Source organism: Bombina bombina, chromosome 8, assembly GCF_027579735.1.
Source record: "Bombina bombina isolate aBomBom1 chromosome 8, aBomBom1.pri, whole genome shotgun sequence".
Classification (NCBI taxonomy): Eukaryota; Metazoa; Chordata; class Amphibia; order Anura; family Bombinatoridae; genus Bombina; species Bombina bombina.
Genome location: NC_069506.1, coordinates 241784902 through 241801129, shown reverse-complemented (window position 1 = coordinate 241801129; position 16228 = coordinate 241784902). Strand labels below are relative to the sequence as shown.

At 38.4% G+C, this 16228-nt stretch overlaps 1 protein-coding gene across 1 annotated transcript in view; it reads right to left on the bottom strand.

Moving 5' to 3' along the window:
* LOC128639079 (sialic acid-binding Ig-like lectin 14) overlaps positions 1-16228 on the bottom strand; it is a 298418-nt gene that overhangs the window by 266219 nt on the left and 15971 nt on the right. The gene's annotated exons all lie outside the window — the stretch shown is intronic.

Here is a 16228-nt window from a genome sequence, read left to right as displayed (position 1 = left end):
TCTAATAAAATAACAAAACTTACATATTAAACAGTGTAAATCAAAAACTGAGCAGTATAAAGAAAATAATGTGATAAACACATACGATTAATAACAAATATGAGATATCCGCTTTTGAGAAAAAAGTATCTACATAAAGAATAAGCTTTACATGTAATTACTGCAAATGCTCCGGCAATATATACATACATTTTTTTAAAAACTATTAGGATAGTATTATCTAAAATATAGAGCATAACTCGATATCACTGTTATGTGTATAATATTTAGAAGTCTATTTGTTCAAAGAGCAATTGATTTCATTTGTAATGATCAGAAAATCATTGGTTGAAATGGTAACTGTAGCTGTTTAAAAGGGAGCGAGTGGAGATAGTTACACCTTAAGAAGGGGCATGACCCTGAAACGCGTAGTAATAACATATACACCAGTCTGGCAAGGCAAGTGTTTGCAGTCTTTCGCTCTGAGACCTGCAGTATTTATATTGTATTTTATTTTATTTTATTATTTGTAAAGTACAAATGTTTGCATTGCCCATATTGCACATAAGGTCTACTGTGGACGCTGATTACTAATAGTTGGAAGCGGTATTTAAAACACGCCATTGAGTGTTTGCTGAAAACCGTTAAATGGTCTGCTATATATCAATGTGAAAGATTGCACAACAATTGTATGTTGATTTATGTTTGTAAAACAACTTTTTTAAGTGTTTTAAACTTCTTTTTTCTATATATGAAAATAAAGCAATATTGTTTTTTTACATTGGGTACTTGAAATTTGTCTTTAGCTGTATACAGCGCTGTTTATATATTTACTTAATATATATATATATACTGTATATATATATGTGTATAAAATACAAACACCACCTAGGCCTAGCACTCACGGTAAGCATATAGTACCAGGGTGCACTACAATAATATCATAAGTCCACAAATAAGGAAGGCACTCTCCGGATTTAAAAGTGGGTATGTTTTAATCCCTAGTGACGTTTTGAGGATTTATCCCCGTCTTCAGACCAACAGCAAAACCATACAATAAAGCAAACGTTTATATCCTACTTACCCCCTAAACAGCCAGTTCACGAGGGAAACACGGCTGGCATGAGGCACTGTGCATGCATCATCAGGCGTCGCCCGTTGCTTAACAACCTGCCGTGTAAACTAAAAATACAGTGTGCTAACAGCCACCTGAGTGAAAATTTAAATAAAAACAAGACACAGAAAGACTACGCTACTAACAAGGAAAGATACTGGGAACATAACAAGGAAAGATACTGGGAACATAATACCCCTATCACAGGCTATAGCTAATAGATACTGAACGATAGAAACAGAAGCCTTTATAATAACCATAGGAAAAAGCGACCTATCTGTAGCCTAATATAGACTTTACTATCACGCTATGAACTGGTGATATAAGCTGTCTCAACCTGATCCATAGAACATACAATAAACTCCAGAAGAAGTCTCATTATTGCAAAGAGGGCTTTCGTTTTGTACCTACTCACTATACTGAAGGATTTGACCTGCACATTGATGTACTGTTGTTTCAACGCAAGTTGAGGCTGAATGAATTGTTTGGAGCTAATACAGGCGAATATAATAAGTTTAGAAACAAAGGCAAATTTGACCCTAATAGTACAAACACCACCATTAAAATGTTTTGCCAAAAACTGGAGAAGGAACTGTTTGAATCTACTATTGAACAGCGGCAACGCTCTAGAAATAACCTTACTAAAAAAGAAAGTGAGGCGTTGGATAGACTCTCTAAGGATGACACCATAGTGATCAGGAGAGCCGATAAAGGTGGGTCAGTGGTCATTTTGGATTATACATATTATCAGCAGGAAATTGCACAACAGCTTAAAGATCGTAATACCTACCAGAAATGGACGAATAACCCCACATCACAGTTCAAGCTTGTGATAAAGCAACTATTGGAGAAGGCTCATGACTATGAATGGATTGATGGTTCACTATATGACTACCTACAAGTTGAATATCCGAAAGGCCAGTCTTTAACACCTTGCCAAAGGTGCATAAAAACCTGAATGAACCACCAGGAAGATTTATAGTGGCAGCGGTGGAATCATTACTGCAATCTTTAGCTATCTATGTGGATATTATACATATGGGAAGTTACATAAAAGATGCTGGAGATGTTATCAGATTATTGAAACAGCTAGGACCTATCCAGAATGAAGATTTACTAGAAATACTTGATGTCACTAGCTTGTATACTGTGATACCGCACAATGAGGGATTGGATGCTGTGCAGAAACAGCTATTAAGATGTCCGTATATAGGACCACCTGCAGAGTTTGTGCTTGAGCTACTAGAATGCTGCATTCGCAAGAACTATATTTGTTTTGAAAGGCAATTTTTCTTACAACTGACCGGGACATCGATGGGGTCCAATCTGGCCCCATCATACGCAAACTTATTAATGGATGAATTTGAGGTCAATAAAACCAATGCCTTTAGGAATCTGAATATCCTTTTTTTTAAGAGATATATCGATGACCTCCTGATAGTTTGGAGGGGTACAGCAGCATCACTGCAGGAATGGTTTATCAAGCTTAATCAGCAGCACAATTCACTTTAATTTAAGATCAATTGGCATGATAAATAAATTGAATTTCTGGATCTGAAGATATTAAAAGAAAAAGGCATACTGCATAGCACTCTCTATAAGAAACCTTCGGACAGGAATTCCCTGCTTGAGGCTTCGAGTTGTCATCTACCAGCTGTGAAAAAAGCACTCCCCAAGTCATAATTTTTGAGAGTCCTGAGGAATAATACTAAAATGGACATGGCTGAGAGACAACAGAGAGAGATGCAACAATGTTTTAAAGAAAGGGGATATCTCAATCAAATGTTGAGAAAAGAAAGGTTGGCTGCAGAACAAAGGCTGAATACTGGTCCTAGGGAAGAGGAGTCTCAGGAGAATGGAAAAAGAATGACCTTCCTGACTACTTATGCCGCGGATAAAAACAGGTTCAACTTTATAAAAAGGAACAATTGGAGTATACTACAGAGCGACAAGTTGCTACCCTTTAAGAACATGGGAGCACCAAGAATAGGTTATCATAAAGGCAAATCACTAAAAGACAGCCTTCAAATGACTGATCCTTCACATTGCTACTCTACGAATTGGCTTGATAATAATAAGCCAGGATGTTTTCATTGCAGTGGATTTCCTACTTGTAACGGAATGATAACAGGAAATTTTTTCAGCCATCCTAGGCATAAGAAAAAATATTTTTTAAGACACAGAGTAACCTGCCCTACCCCCTGTGTTATCTATCTGTTACACTGTCCGTGTAGCCTTTTTAAGGTGGGGAAAACAATAGATGACCTGAGGACGTGTATGGCCAATCACCGAAGTGCTATAAGACAAGCCATAAAAAATCGGGAATCAGACCAGCTGGTGGCACGCCATTTCCTTCAGTACGGACACACTGTTTCTGACCTCACTATTATCGACCACGTACATCCCATGAAGAGAGGAAGGGATAGAAACCGGTTGCTTCTTTAGAGAGAAACAAGATGAATGTATGAACTAGAGACACTCATCCCAAAGGGTCTAAATACCAAATTAGAGTGGCATAGCTTTCTTTGATTTAGCCCTGTATTTTTGTCTATTTTTGGATTCTTTTTGACTATATCATTAGTCAGTCAGCTTATTTATGCTGTGGCCTCTTTTTATTTTTACAATTTTTTCCTTGTTTCTTTTTCACTTCTATTTTTCTATCTTATTATTTTTATTATATGTATTTTTCTTATTTTTTTCTATTTTTATTTTTCCTTTTACCTTTATTTTTATTTTTTGTTATGATTTTTGCTCATAGTATGTTATTTTTGTTTTTATTTTTTGTTTGTCTTATTTAACTTATTTTTTATTTTGTATTCCTGTTTTTTCTCTGTGTATAGCTGCTGAGTCCATTAGGGCATACAGAATTTATTGTATGTACTATGGATCGGGTTGAGACAGCTTATATCATCAGTTCATAGCGTAATAGTAAAGTCTATATTAGGCTACAGATAGGTCGCTTTTTTCTATGGTGACTATGAAGGCTTCTGTTTCCATCGTTCAGTATCTATTAGCTATAGCATGTGATAGGGGTATTATGTTCCCAGTATCTTTCCTTGTTAGTAGTGTAGTCTTTCTGTGTCTTGTTTTTATTTTTATTTTCACTCAGGTGGTATTTTTAGTTTACACAGCGGGTTGCTTATCAATGGGTGCCGCCTGATGACGCACGCACAGTGCCTCACAACAGCCGTGTTTCACTCGTGAACTGGGTGTTTAGGGGGTAAGTAGGATATAAATGTTTGCTTTATTGTATGGTTTTGCTGTTGGTCTGAAGACGGGAATAAATCCCCGAAATGTCACTAGGGATTAAAACATACCCACTTTTAAATCCAGAGAATGCCTTTCTTATTTGTGGACTTATATATTTATATAGATAGATATACAGTATATTGTACCAAAATACCACCATATATATGTAGAATTATGTATTTAAATAAATAAAGCATATTCTTCTGTGTGAAGAATTGAAGAATAATGGAATGGGAAATATTCATTTTTTCATGTTGAGTTAGCACACTTGAAAATACGCAATTGAGTTAGCGCACAAGTAGTTTTTTTTTTATCAACCTTTTTTTCTCCATTGACTTATAGGGAGAATAAGTTAACGTGCGTGTGATATGCTAAGTTTGGCTTTTTGCATGCTAGCAATAACTTTTACTTTCAACTTCTAATACGAGCACTACCCAATGCGTGCAAAAAGCTACAGGTGTTAGTGCATGAGTAGGAGTGCAAAATATTGCTCCACTTGTAATCTAGCCCATAATATTTTAAATGTTTCAAATATTTTATGCAACAACTATGTTTTAATGCATATTAACATGTGTTTTTTGTTATGAGATTACTCCATTTGAGAGATATGGGAGATGTCCCGTGTATGAATTGACAAGTATTATCCATTTTATGTAAATAATAAAGAAAAATAATAATAAAGTAACATTTTTGCTATAAAGAGTAACTTTTAGGAGATTTAAGAATTTCTGTTAGTTGTGTTAACACCTTGTTTTCTTAAAGTGATGGTAAATTTTAGATTTTATAAATGTTGCAAGGAAAAATATGTAAGTGTACAAGTAAAACCACATAATTATTGTTTTAAGTATATATATTTTATAATACAAAATTTATAATCCTACTTGGTATCTTCCGTCCCCCTTCATTTCCTCTTTAAACTGGGCTGTGACACAGAGAAGAGTCCCACCCATTTTCTACATAAAGGGCTTTCAAAGGACTAGACTTCAAGGGGCCAAATTATCAATCTCTGAATGGTGACCACTGCTCCATTACTGGTCCCCCTGCTCTGATTACTGGTCCCCCTGCTAGCTGATTGACACCCTCAGCTAGCCGCTGATTGGCCCGTGAATCTGCAGGGGCGGCATTGCACAAGACGTTCACAAGAACTGGTTGTGCAATGATAAATGCCAACAGCGTATGCTGTCAGCATTCATCGATGTCTGTCGGACATGATCCGCTGAGCGGATCATGTAGGACAGACCAATGATAAATCGGGCCCCAAGAGTGTCATATGGCACACACACTGATTGGATGTTCATTGGAAATATCATTTAAAAAAAAGAGTTCATCCCAGTGGACCGACATAACATTGTAATAGAAGCATTACTACAAACTAACTCTTTTCACGGATAGATTAAATAAAAGGTACACATATACTTTTTTAATGGCAAAGATTAGATTTATGGCATTTGATTAGCTAAAGTTTAACATCACTTTAAGCACTACCCCTTTAAGTACAAAGCAATTATTAAACTGCCCCATGCAGCAATGCTATTTGGAGACCCTCCTCTTCCTGTCCCTTCAGATGAAACTTATCATTAAAGGGACATTCCACCCACATTTTTTCTTTTATGATTTAGAAAGAGAATGCAATTTTAAAAATCTTTCTAATTTACTTATATTATCTAATTTGTTTTATTCTCTTGATATTCTTTGATGAAAAGCATATCTAGATATGCTCCCTAGCTGCTGATTGGTTGCTGCACATAGAAGCCTCGTGTGATTGGCTCACCATGTGCATTGCTTTTTCTTCAACTAAGGATATTTAAAAAATGAAGCAAAATAAATAATAGAAGTAAATTGTAATGTTGTTTCAATTTCTATTCTCTGTCTGAATCATGAAAGAAAGATTTTGGGTTTAGTGGCCCTTTAAGTCATGAGCAGCTGCAGCCCTAGATAATGAATCTGGGGAGTACTACAACTACCAGCATGAAATAGTTGAAGCTGGCAAATCACATTTCAGATCAGCTCTCACAGTATGTAAATCTGTGCACTGTGAAATTGAGATTCCTTTTGTTGACACAAATACACAGGTTAGACATGTGCAATGTTCTCACTCTATCCTTCTAATGATTTATTCAAGTTACACAAGAAGCAAAGATTAATAGACATTGAATTTGCCAATGTCAGTGGGATTGCTAATATTTAACCCCTTAATGACCAATGACAGAATTATTCCATCATGGAACAATTGGGCAAACTGAAGCTGTGTTCTTTAGGGGGTTAAAAATATATATTTCTTTAAAAATGAACTAGTTAAAATGTTATAAATTCTAGTAAAATGCTCTGAAAAATTAGTTTTAAGTTTTTTACAGCAAATCAAATATAACAATTTTAATATTTCCATGTTTATCTGAATGCATCTTAACCCTTTAGAAATCAGAGAGGACTGCAATGCATTGTTATGCAAAGTGTTTCAACATTTAGTGGTAGACAAGAAGTCAAAGCAACATGTAAGTTGCTAAACATTTTTCTATAAAGAAGTTTTATTAGAAGAAACAGTTTGGATTTCAACAGTTTGAAACTATTAGTTGCTGACTTGGTTCCTTTCTGAGTAAAAGATTGTCACATCCTGTCTAGTGTATTTTAAGTTGCTTACCTGACCCATGGGGAAACAGAGATATTTACACTAATTAAAAAACACAAAATAGTAATCTACTAATTATCTATCAGAAGCTTTTCAAAGGATTTTTAGACACATTTCTACAACCTTGGGGCGCGATCCGATATCGATCGCAGTTTGCGGCGCAAGCGAGGGAACCGGCGTCGCCCGCAGTTTCAGCTCGCAACTCGAGCTATCCCATATAAGTCGCCGTCAGATGCTAACGTGCCGTAAGTCTCACAAACCAGCGATGTCCAGAAATCTGCGTAAGTACAAATTTCTGGCGTCGCCAGTGACTTGCGGCACGTTAGAAACTGCCGGCGCCTATAAAACCTGACTAAAGTTTAAAACACCCGCACTGTCTAACACGCCTCCCTAACATAGCCCGCACTGTCTAACACGCCTCCCTAACATAGCCCGACACGTCTAACCCTCTATCCGCTATCCCCCCTCACTATCCTAACAATAAAAAAGCTATTAACCCCTAAACCGCCGCTCCTTTACCCCGCCGCAACCTAATAAAGTTATTAACCCCTAAACCGCCGCTCCCGTACCCCGCCGCCAGCTATATTATATCTATAACCCCCTAAAGTGAGCCCCTAACACCGCCGCCATCTATATTAAAATTATTAACCCCTAATGTAAGCCCCTTACACCGCCGCCATCTCTATTAAAATGATTAACCCCTAATTTAATCTACCTACCCCGCCGCCAGCTATATTATCTATATTAACCCTAAGTATATTATAGTTAATATAGGTATTACATTATATATATTAACTATATTAACCCTAATTATATTAGGGTTAATATAGTTAATATAGTTACTATAGTATTTATATTAACTCTATCTAACCCTAACTAAATTTATATTAAATTAATCTAATTAATTTATAAACTAAAATATTCCTATTTAAATCTAAATACTTACCTATAAAATAAACCCTAAGATAGCTACAATATAATTAATAATTACATTGTAGCTATGTTAGGGTTAATATTTATTTTACAGGTAAATAGTTAATTATTTTAACTAGGTATAATAGATATTAAATAGTTATTAACTATTTAATATCTACCTAGTTAAAATAATTACCCAATTACCTGTAAAATAAATCCTAACCTAAGTTACAAATACACCTACACTATCAATAAATTTAATAAACTACAAACATCTATCTAAAAATACAATTAAATTAACTAAACTAAATTACAAAAAAAAACAAACACTAAATTACAAAAAATAAAAAAAAGATTACAAGATTTTTAAGCTAATTACACCTATTCTAAGCCCCCTAATAAAATAATAAACCCCCAAAATAAAAAAAATTCCCTGCCCTATTCTAAATTAAACAAATTTCAAAGCTCTTTACCTTACCAGCCCTTAAAAGGGCCTTTTGTGGGGCATGCCCCAAAGAATTCAGCTCTTTTGCATTCAACAAATACAATTCCCCCCCCCCATTATAACCCACCACCCACATACCCCTATTCTAAACCCACCAAAACCCCCCTTAAAAAAGCCTAACACTACCCCCCTGAAGATCTCCCTACCTTGTCTTCACCACACCGGGCCGAACTCCTGATCCGATCCGGGCGATGTCTTCCTCCAAGCGGCAAAGAAGAATTCTTCCTCCGGCGATGTCATCCTCCAAGCGGCAAAGAAGAATTCTTCCTCCGGCGACGTCTTCCTCCAAGCGGCAGCAAAGTCTTTATTCTTCCGGCGGCATCTTCAATCTTCTTTCTTCGCTCCGCCGCCGCGGAGCATCCATCCCGGCCGACTGCTGAACTTGGAATGAGGTACCTTTAAATGACGTCATCCAAGATGGCGTCTGCCGAATTCCGATTGGCTGATAGGATTCTATCAGCCAATCGGAATTAAGTTAAAAAAATCTGATTGGCTGATTGAATCAGCCAATCAGATTCAAGTTCAATCCGATTGGCTGATCCAATCAGCCAATCAGATTGAGCTCGCATTCTATTGGCTGTTCCGATCAGCCAATAGAATGCGAGCTCAATCTGATTGGCTGATTGGATCAGCCAATCGGATTGAACTTGAATCTGATTGGCTGATTCAATCAGCCAATCAGATTTTTTTAACTTAATTCCGATTGGCTGATAGAATCCTATCAGCCAATCGGAATTCGGCAGACGCCATCTTGGATGACGTCATTTAAAGGTACCTCATTCCAAGTTCAGCAGTCGGCCGGGATGGATGCTCCGCGGCGGCGGAGCGAAGAAAGAAGATTGAAGATGCCGCCGGAAGAATGAAGACTTTGCTGCCGCTTGGAGGAAGACGTCGCCGGAGGAAGAATTCTTCTTTGCCGCTTGGAGGATGACATCGCCGGAGGAAGAATTCTTCTTTGCCGCTTGGAGGAAGACATCGCACGGATCGGATCAGGAGTTCGGCCCGGTGTGGTGAAGACAAGGTAGGGAGATCTTCAGGGGGGTAGTGTTAGGCTTTTTTAAGGGGGGTTTGGGTGGGTTTAGAATAGGGGTATGTGGGTGGTGGGTTGTAATGGGGGGGGGGGGGAATTGTATTTGTTGAATGCAAAAGAGCTGAATTCTTTGGGGCATGCCCCACAAAAGGCCCTTTTAAGGGCTGGTAAGGTAAAGAGCTTTGAAATTTGTTTAATTTAGAATAGGGCAGGGAATTTTTTTTATTTTGGGGGTTTATTATTTTATTAGGGGGCTTAGAATAGGTGTAATTAGCTTAAAAATCTTGTAATCTTTTTTTTTTTTTGTAATTTAGTGTTTGTTTTTTTTTGTAATTTAGTTTAGTTAATTTAATTGTATTTTTAGATAGATGTTTGTAGTTTATTAAATTTATTGATAGTGTAGGTGTATTTGTAGCTTAGGTTAGGATTTATTTTACAGGTAATTGGGTAATTATTTTAACTAGGTAGATATTAAATAGTTAATAACTATTTAATATCTATTATACCTAGTTAAAATAATTAACTATTTACCTGTAAAATAAATATTAACCCTAACATAGCTACAATGTAATTATTAATTATATTGTAGCTATCTTAGGGTTTATTTTATAGGTAAGTATTTAGATTTAAATAGGAATATTTTAGTTTATAAATAATTAGATTAATTTAATATAAATTTAGTTAGGGGTGTTAGGGTTAGATAGAGTTAATATAAATACTATAGTAACTATATTAACTATATTAACCATAATATAATTAGGGTTAATATAGTTAATATATATAATGTAATAACTATATTAACTATAATATACTTAGGGTTAATATAGATAACATAGCTGGCGGCGGGGTAGGTAGATTAAATTAGGGGTTAATAATTTTTATATAGGTGGCGGCGGTGTAAGGGGTCAGATTAGGGGATAGATAAGGTAGATGGCGGCGGTTTTAGGGGCTCACAGTAGGGGGTTAGTTTATGTAGATGGCGGCGGGGTCCGGGAGCGGCGGTTTAGGGGGTAATAACTTTATTAGGGATTTCGGGGGGGGGGGGGTGGATCGTGGTTGACAGGGAGATAGACATTGCGCATGCGTTAGGTGTTAGGTTTATTTTAGAAGATCGCGGTTGACAGGGAGATAGACATTGCGCATGCGTTAGGTGTTAGGTTTATTTTAGCAGCCAGTTTAGGGAGTTACGGGGCTCCAATAGTCAGCGTAAGGCTTCTTACGGCTGCTTTTTGTGGCGAGGTGAAAATGGAGTAAGTTTTCTCCATTTTCGCCACGTAAGTCCTTACGCTGCATATTGGATACCAAACTGCGCTGGTTTGGTATACCTGCCTATGTCCCAAAAAACTACGGGCGACGGCAGAAATATACGCGCGTAACTTCTAGGTTACGCCGTATATAGGATACCAAGGGCGCGATCCGATATAGGTCGTAGTTTTCGGCGCAAGCGAGGTAACCCGCGTCGTCCGCAGTTTCAGCTCGCAACTCGAGCTATCCAATATTCACCGCCGTCAGATGCTAAACTGGCGTAAGTGAGAAAAACCGACGAGCAGGCAAAACGTGCGCAAATACACCTTTTAGTCGTCGCAAGTACTTGCGCCTGTTTTTTGTTCACGTAAAGTCTCAATAAAGTGTAGTTTTATGCAAATTAGCCTACGACTCATAAAAAATTACGCCAGTTCTAAGAGATGCGCCACGTAATGACGAGATTCAAAAATCATACTTAAACACCTGCGCAGCCGCAATTTCTTTAGTGTGTTTGGTTGGTTCTTGGAGCTACAGCACACTACAGCGAGTATAGAGATTAGTGGTAAGAGTAGTGAGAAAGGAGCATCATCAAGTTAGTTAGGTCGGATTGTTGGTTGGATTGTTAAGCCAGTACATTTACTTACACTTTTTTTCATATTGCACACATTTTGCATACACACATATACAAAATACACAACACTTTTTTTTTATAACACCCAACACTCTTTATTTATCTTTTACAGTTTGAAAGGCTGAGTGTCTGGTTGTGATTGTGTGTGATTGAAGTGGGAGTGAGTGTGAGTGTGTGAGTGTGTGTAGTGTGAGGATGTCAGGGAGAGATAGGGCTGGGGGGAGGAGGGAAGGGGAGTCGCAGGGAGAGGATTATGTACAGGAGGAGCAGCAGGGTCCCCGTCAGGGAGTGAGCGGAGTGGGGAGAGGGAGAGCCAGAAGGGAGGATGGGAGTGGGGTTGCCCAAAGGCCATGCACACTGAGAAGAGGGATAGAGGGTGCACATGGGGATAGAAGGGGGGAGGAGGGAGAGGATAGGGAGGAACCCACACCAGGGACATCCCAGGGAGGGAGCCAGGCAGCCCAGGACGAGGAGCGTATGAGGTGTCCCAATTTCAGTTTTGCCGAAAACCTCGCTCTCGTCCAGGCTGTCCTGGAGAACCATAATGCCCTCTTTGGACAAGAGAAGGGCAAAGGAGTTGCCCGGAGGCGTAAAGATGCTTGGCAGAAGGTGGTGGAGGCCGTCAATGGAGTGTCCCAACAGAGGAGGAATGTTGACGGGCTTAAGAAGAGATGGAATGATTGCAAGAGGAGAGTCAAGGAGAGGATGGGCCAGGAAGCAATCTCCCAGAGGGCAACAGGAGGTGGGCCTCACTATGAGGCCGAATACAATGAGTGGCAGGAGCTCATTCGTAGGTCCCTGAGCCTCACAGCAGTCCGTGGACTTCCAGGGGCTCGTGACTCAGGGACTGCAACATCAGCACAGCATGCTGGTGAGTAACATCCCACACACTAGTATAATATGTATTTGAGTTATAACATCCTATATTGTCACACATTCATGTACACAATGAGGATCATGGTATTTTGATTACTAACAACTAAATATACAATGATATTTAACATTAAAGGGACATGAAACACAAAGATTTTTTTTCATTATTCAGATAGAGAATATAGTTTTAAACAACATCCAAATTTACTTCCATTATCTATATTTAATTATTATTTTGAAAATCTTAGTTTATTAAATATCAATGCACATGGGTGAGGCAATCACACGAGGCATTGATGTACAGCCACCAATCAGCAGCTTCTGAGCCTATCAAGAAATGCATATCAGCTAAGAATATCAAGATAATGAAGCATATTAGCTACTGGAAGTAAATTACAATTTTTTTAGAATTCCATGCTTGTCTAGCTGAATCATGAAATAATAAATATGTTTTGCATGTCCATTTAATGCTACTTAACACATTGAAAATCATGATATGAGGTAGAATAGTGAAATACTAACATGTCTCAGAGTAACACAGGCCACAAGCCACATGTAGACCTTTCAGTAAATGGACACCATAGTCATCACAACCATAGTGTCACTTAAAGAACACATTTTCTCCATCACTGACATGTACACAGAACTATTGTATGAAACACATACATGTATAATTAGCATATTACAAACCCTCATATCACAAATCTCAATGTGCACAAGCATGTTATAGAGTTTGACATGAGAATGTGGATAGGCCCTAGCATGTAAATTGTATGCCCACATGGATAGATATGTGACTGTACTAATCACTCTCATCATTTGACTCCTTCACAGAACCTCCAGTCACCAGGGTGCCTACGCCCATGAATCCCCCAACACCGGTTCTAAATATATGTCCACCACAACCACCGGTACAGATAAGACAGCAGGAGTATGCCAGGCATGAGATGTCTTGGACTGCGTCAATCGAAAATCCACATATCATGCCACCTGCATTAGAGGAGGATACCTGGCAGGACCCCTGGCAGGAGGAATATTCCTATGGCTTGGAGGGGGAGCCCCACCAGCCCCAAAGGGTAGATGTATTTCCCCCCCCCCAAGAATATCAGGGCACTACAGGAGTATACCAGCAGGCTGAGTGGATGCACACCAGCGGCCATTGGGACTATCGGTCCATCCCGACATCTGGACCATCATCTTCAGTTGGAAGGGCTCCACCAACTGTAATCCATCGCCCTGCACCTCCAGCTCATATCCCTGTGGCTGCACCTCCAGCTGAGATATCTCTTCCTGCACGTCCAGCTGCTGTTTTTGTTCCGGCACCTCCAACTGAGGTTATTGTTCCGGCACCTCCAACTGAGGTTATTGTTCCGGCACCTCCAACTGAGGTTATTGTTCCGGCACCTCCAACTGAGGTTATTGTTCCGGCATCTCCAACTGAGGTTATTGTTCCGGCACCTCCAACTGAGGTTGTTGTTCTGGCACCTCCAACTGAAGTTATTTTTCCGGCACCTCCAACTGAGGTTGTTGTTCTGGCACCTCCAACTGAGGTTGTTGTTCCGGCACCTCCAGCTGAGGAACACGTCATTGAAAGAGTGCCTATTGTCCCTGCTGATGAAGAGCCCATGGATCAATTGAGTTCTGCCATGGGTGATGAATATATCTCACTACAGAGGAGGCAAACTTTGACCTGTGAGACTCTAACGGAAACGTGTCAGAATATGCAGAGGGAACAACACAGGTTCCATAGAACCCAACACTGTTTGCAACAGAGGTCGAATGAGCTGCAAAGGGACATGGCAGCATCGCTATCAGCTATGGTCCAAAATCAGAACCAAATGCTACGTGTAATATCGGACATGCAAATCCAAAGTGACCAAAGATGGAGGGAACAGAATCAACTGTTGGGGGCTTTGGTGGAGCATTTCACCCAACAGCAGGACATGGCATCAAGTATCTCCTCTGTGACCAGCACTCCTACTGTATCCACACAACCCAGGAGAGGCAGAAGACCCACACCAGGCCCCTCATCTAAGAGGCCTAAAAAAAAAAAAAATATTATTCAATTTCAATGAAAATCTTGTCCTCTGTTATTTACTATCTAATTGTCATCCACATCCATGTGAGTTGTGTTTTAGTACAGTAATATTGGTAAAACATATAATAATACCTGTGTTGAAATGGACCAAAAAGGTATTATTATAATGTTTATGACATAATTATGCTCAATAAACAACATGACATGGTTGTGTCTCAACGGTACATATAGTAATATTAACTTCTAAGATGTACATCAAGGTTTCTCACATCCAATATAAATTGACACGTTGGTATATATAACTAATAATATATTTAAAGAAGGTGTGAACATAAGGTATAAATATCCATTATCCTCATTCTTAATGATAGTGAACTAAACATGAATTAAACAAATTATAAATATACAGTAATTAGGGTTGTTAAAGGGACATTAAAGCAAATATTTTTACTTCATGATTTTGAAGGAGAAGATAATTTAAAAAAAAAACTATGATTTCATTCTATTATTTCTGTAGCTTTATTCTATTGATATTCTTTGCTGAAAACAATATCAAGATATGCTTGGTAGCTGATGATTAGTAGCTGTATATAGATGCCTCCTGCAATTTCTTCACTGTGTGCATTTCTATGTCTTCATTAAAGTATATCTAAATAAATAATGAAAATAGGTAATTGATTTCAATTATAAGGTTTTTAAAAATTATCTTCTCTATCCTTAATCATGAAACAATATGTTTGGGTATAGTGTCCCTTTAAGGGAAGGGGGTTGGGATGTAGTAGTTTCACTTACATGCAGTGGAAATCCAAACTTTTACATTCTGCAAGACATGATATATACACATGCAATGGTTGGTGAGGTACTGTCAAACATCATAATACATGTGAATGTTACGGTTTACTGTAATTATGAATAAGTAACTTACAGGTGAAGTATTCCCGGATGACATAATCCCTCACTTCATTCCCCCTCAGTGTCCCCCTGTCCACATCCTCAAGTACAGGAACCAGCTGCTGCTGCTGCTCTGGGTCAATGTCCCCCAACAAACGTGTGTCCACAGCAATGTTGTGTAGAATACAGCAAGCATTGATAATGGAACACACTTTGTTGGGGTTATACTGTAGTGCTCCGCCTGTAACATCCAGACACCTGAACCTGGTTTTTAATAGGCCAAAGCTCCTTTCAATGACATTCCTTGTTCTTATGTGTGCCTCCTGGTACCTGAGTTGTGGCTCTGTAATGGGGTGCACCAAGGGGGTTAATAGCCATGGTCTGCAGCCGTACCCTGCGTCACCTGTCATGTAACATATGTGTTTGGATTACTACAGGTACATCATGTGCTTTAAAGGGACACAACATGAATCACATATAAAAGATAGATTTAATCCAAACATTAATGGAAGTAATCAGGATAGTTAATTAAAATTAAAAGGCCTATCTGAATAATGGAAGAGCAATTTATACTAGACTGTCCATTTAATAAGAACCTGCAATTGTTAGCAGCTTAATAATTAACTTTGATTAGATCATTTTCTCCATTCTATAGATAACTCTTGATGACAAGCATATTAGATATGCTCAATAGCTGCTGATTGGTGGCTGCACATAGAAGCCTCATATGATTGGCTCATATATGTGAATTAGAAATTTAAAAAAAAAATATATTTAAAGAATGAATAAAATGATATAAGAGAAGTGAATTGTAATGCTGTTTAACATTGTATTCTCTATCTGACACATGAGATGACAATATGTGTTTAGTGTCCCTTTATTAGAAATATACAGACAGAATGAAGGTACTCACCAAGCAGCCATCCTCCCGAAAGTGTTCCATTTTCAAACATATTGAATAAGGAGGTCTGGCGCAGGATGTAGGAATCATGTGCACTCCCTGGGAAGCCTGCATACACATGTAAGAATTTCAGATTGGTATCGCAGACCATCTGGCAATTCAATGAGTGAAACCCTTTCCTGTTAATATAGAGGATTGTCTCCTCATGTGGGGCCACAATACGCACATGTG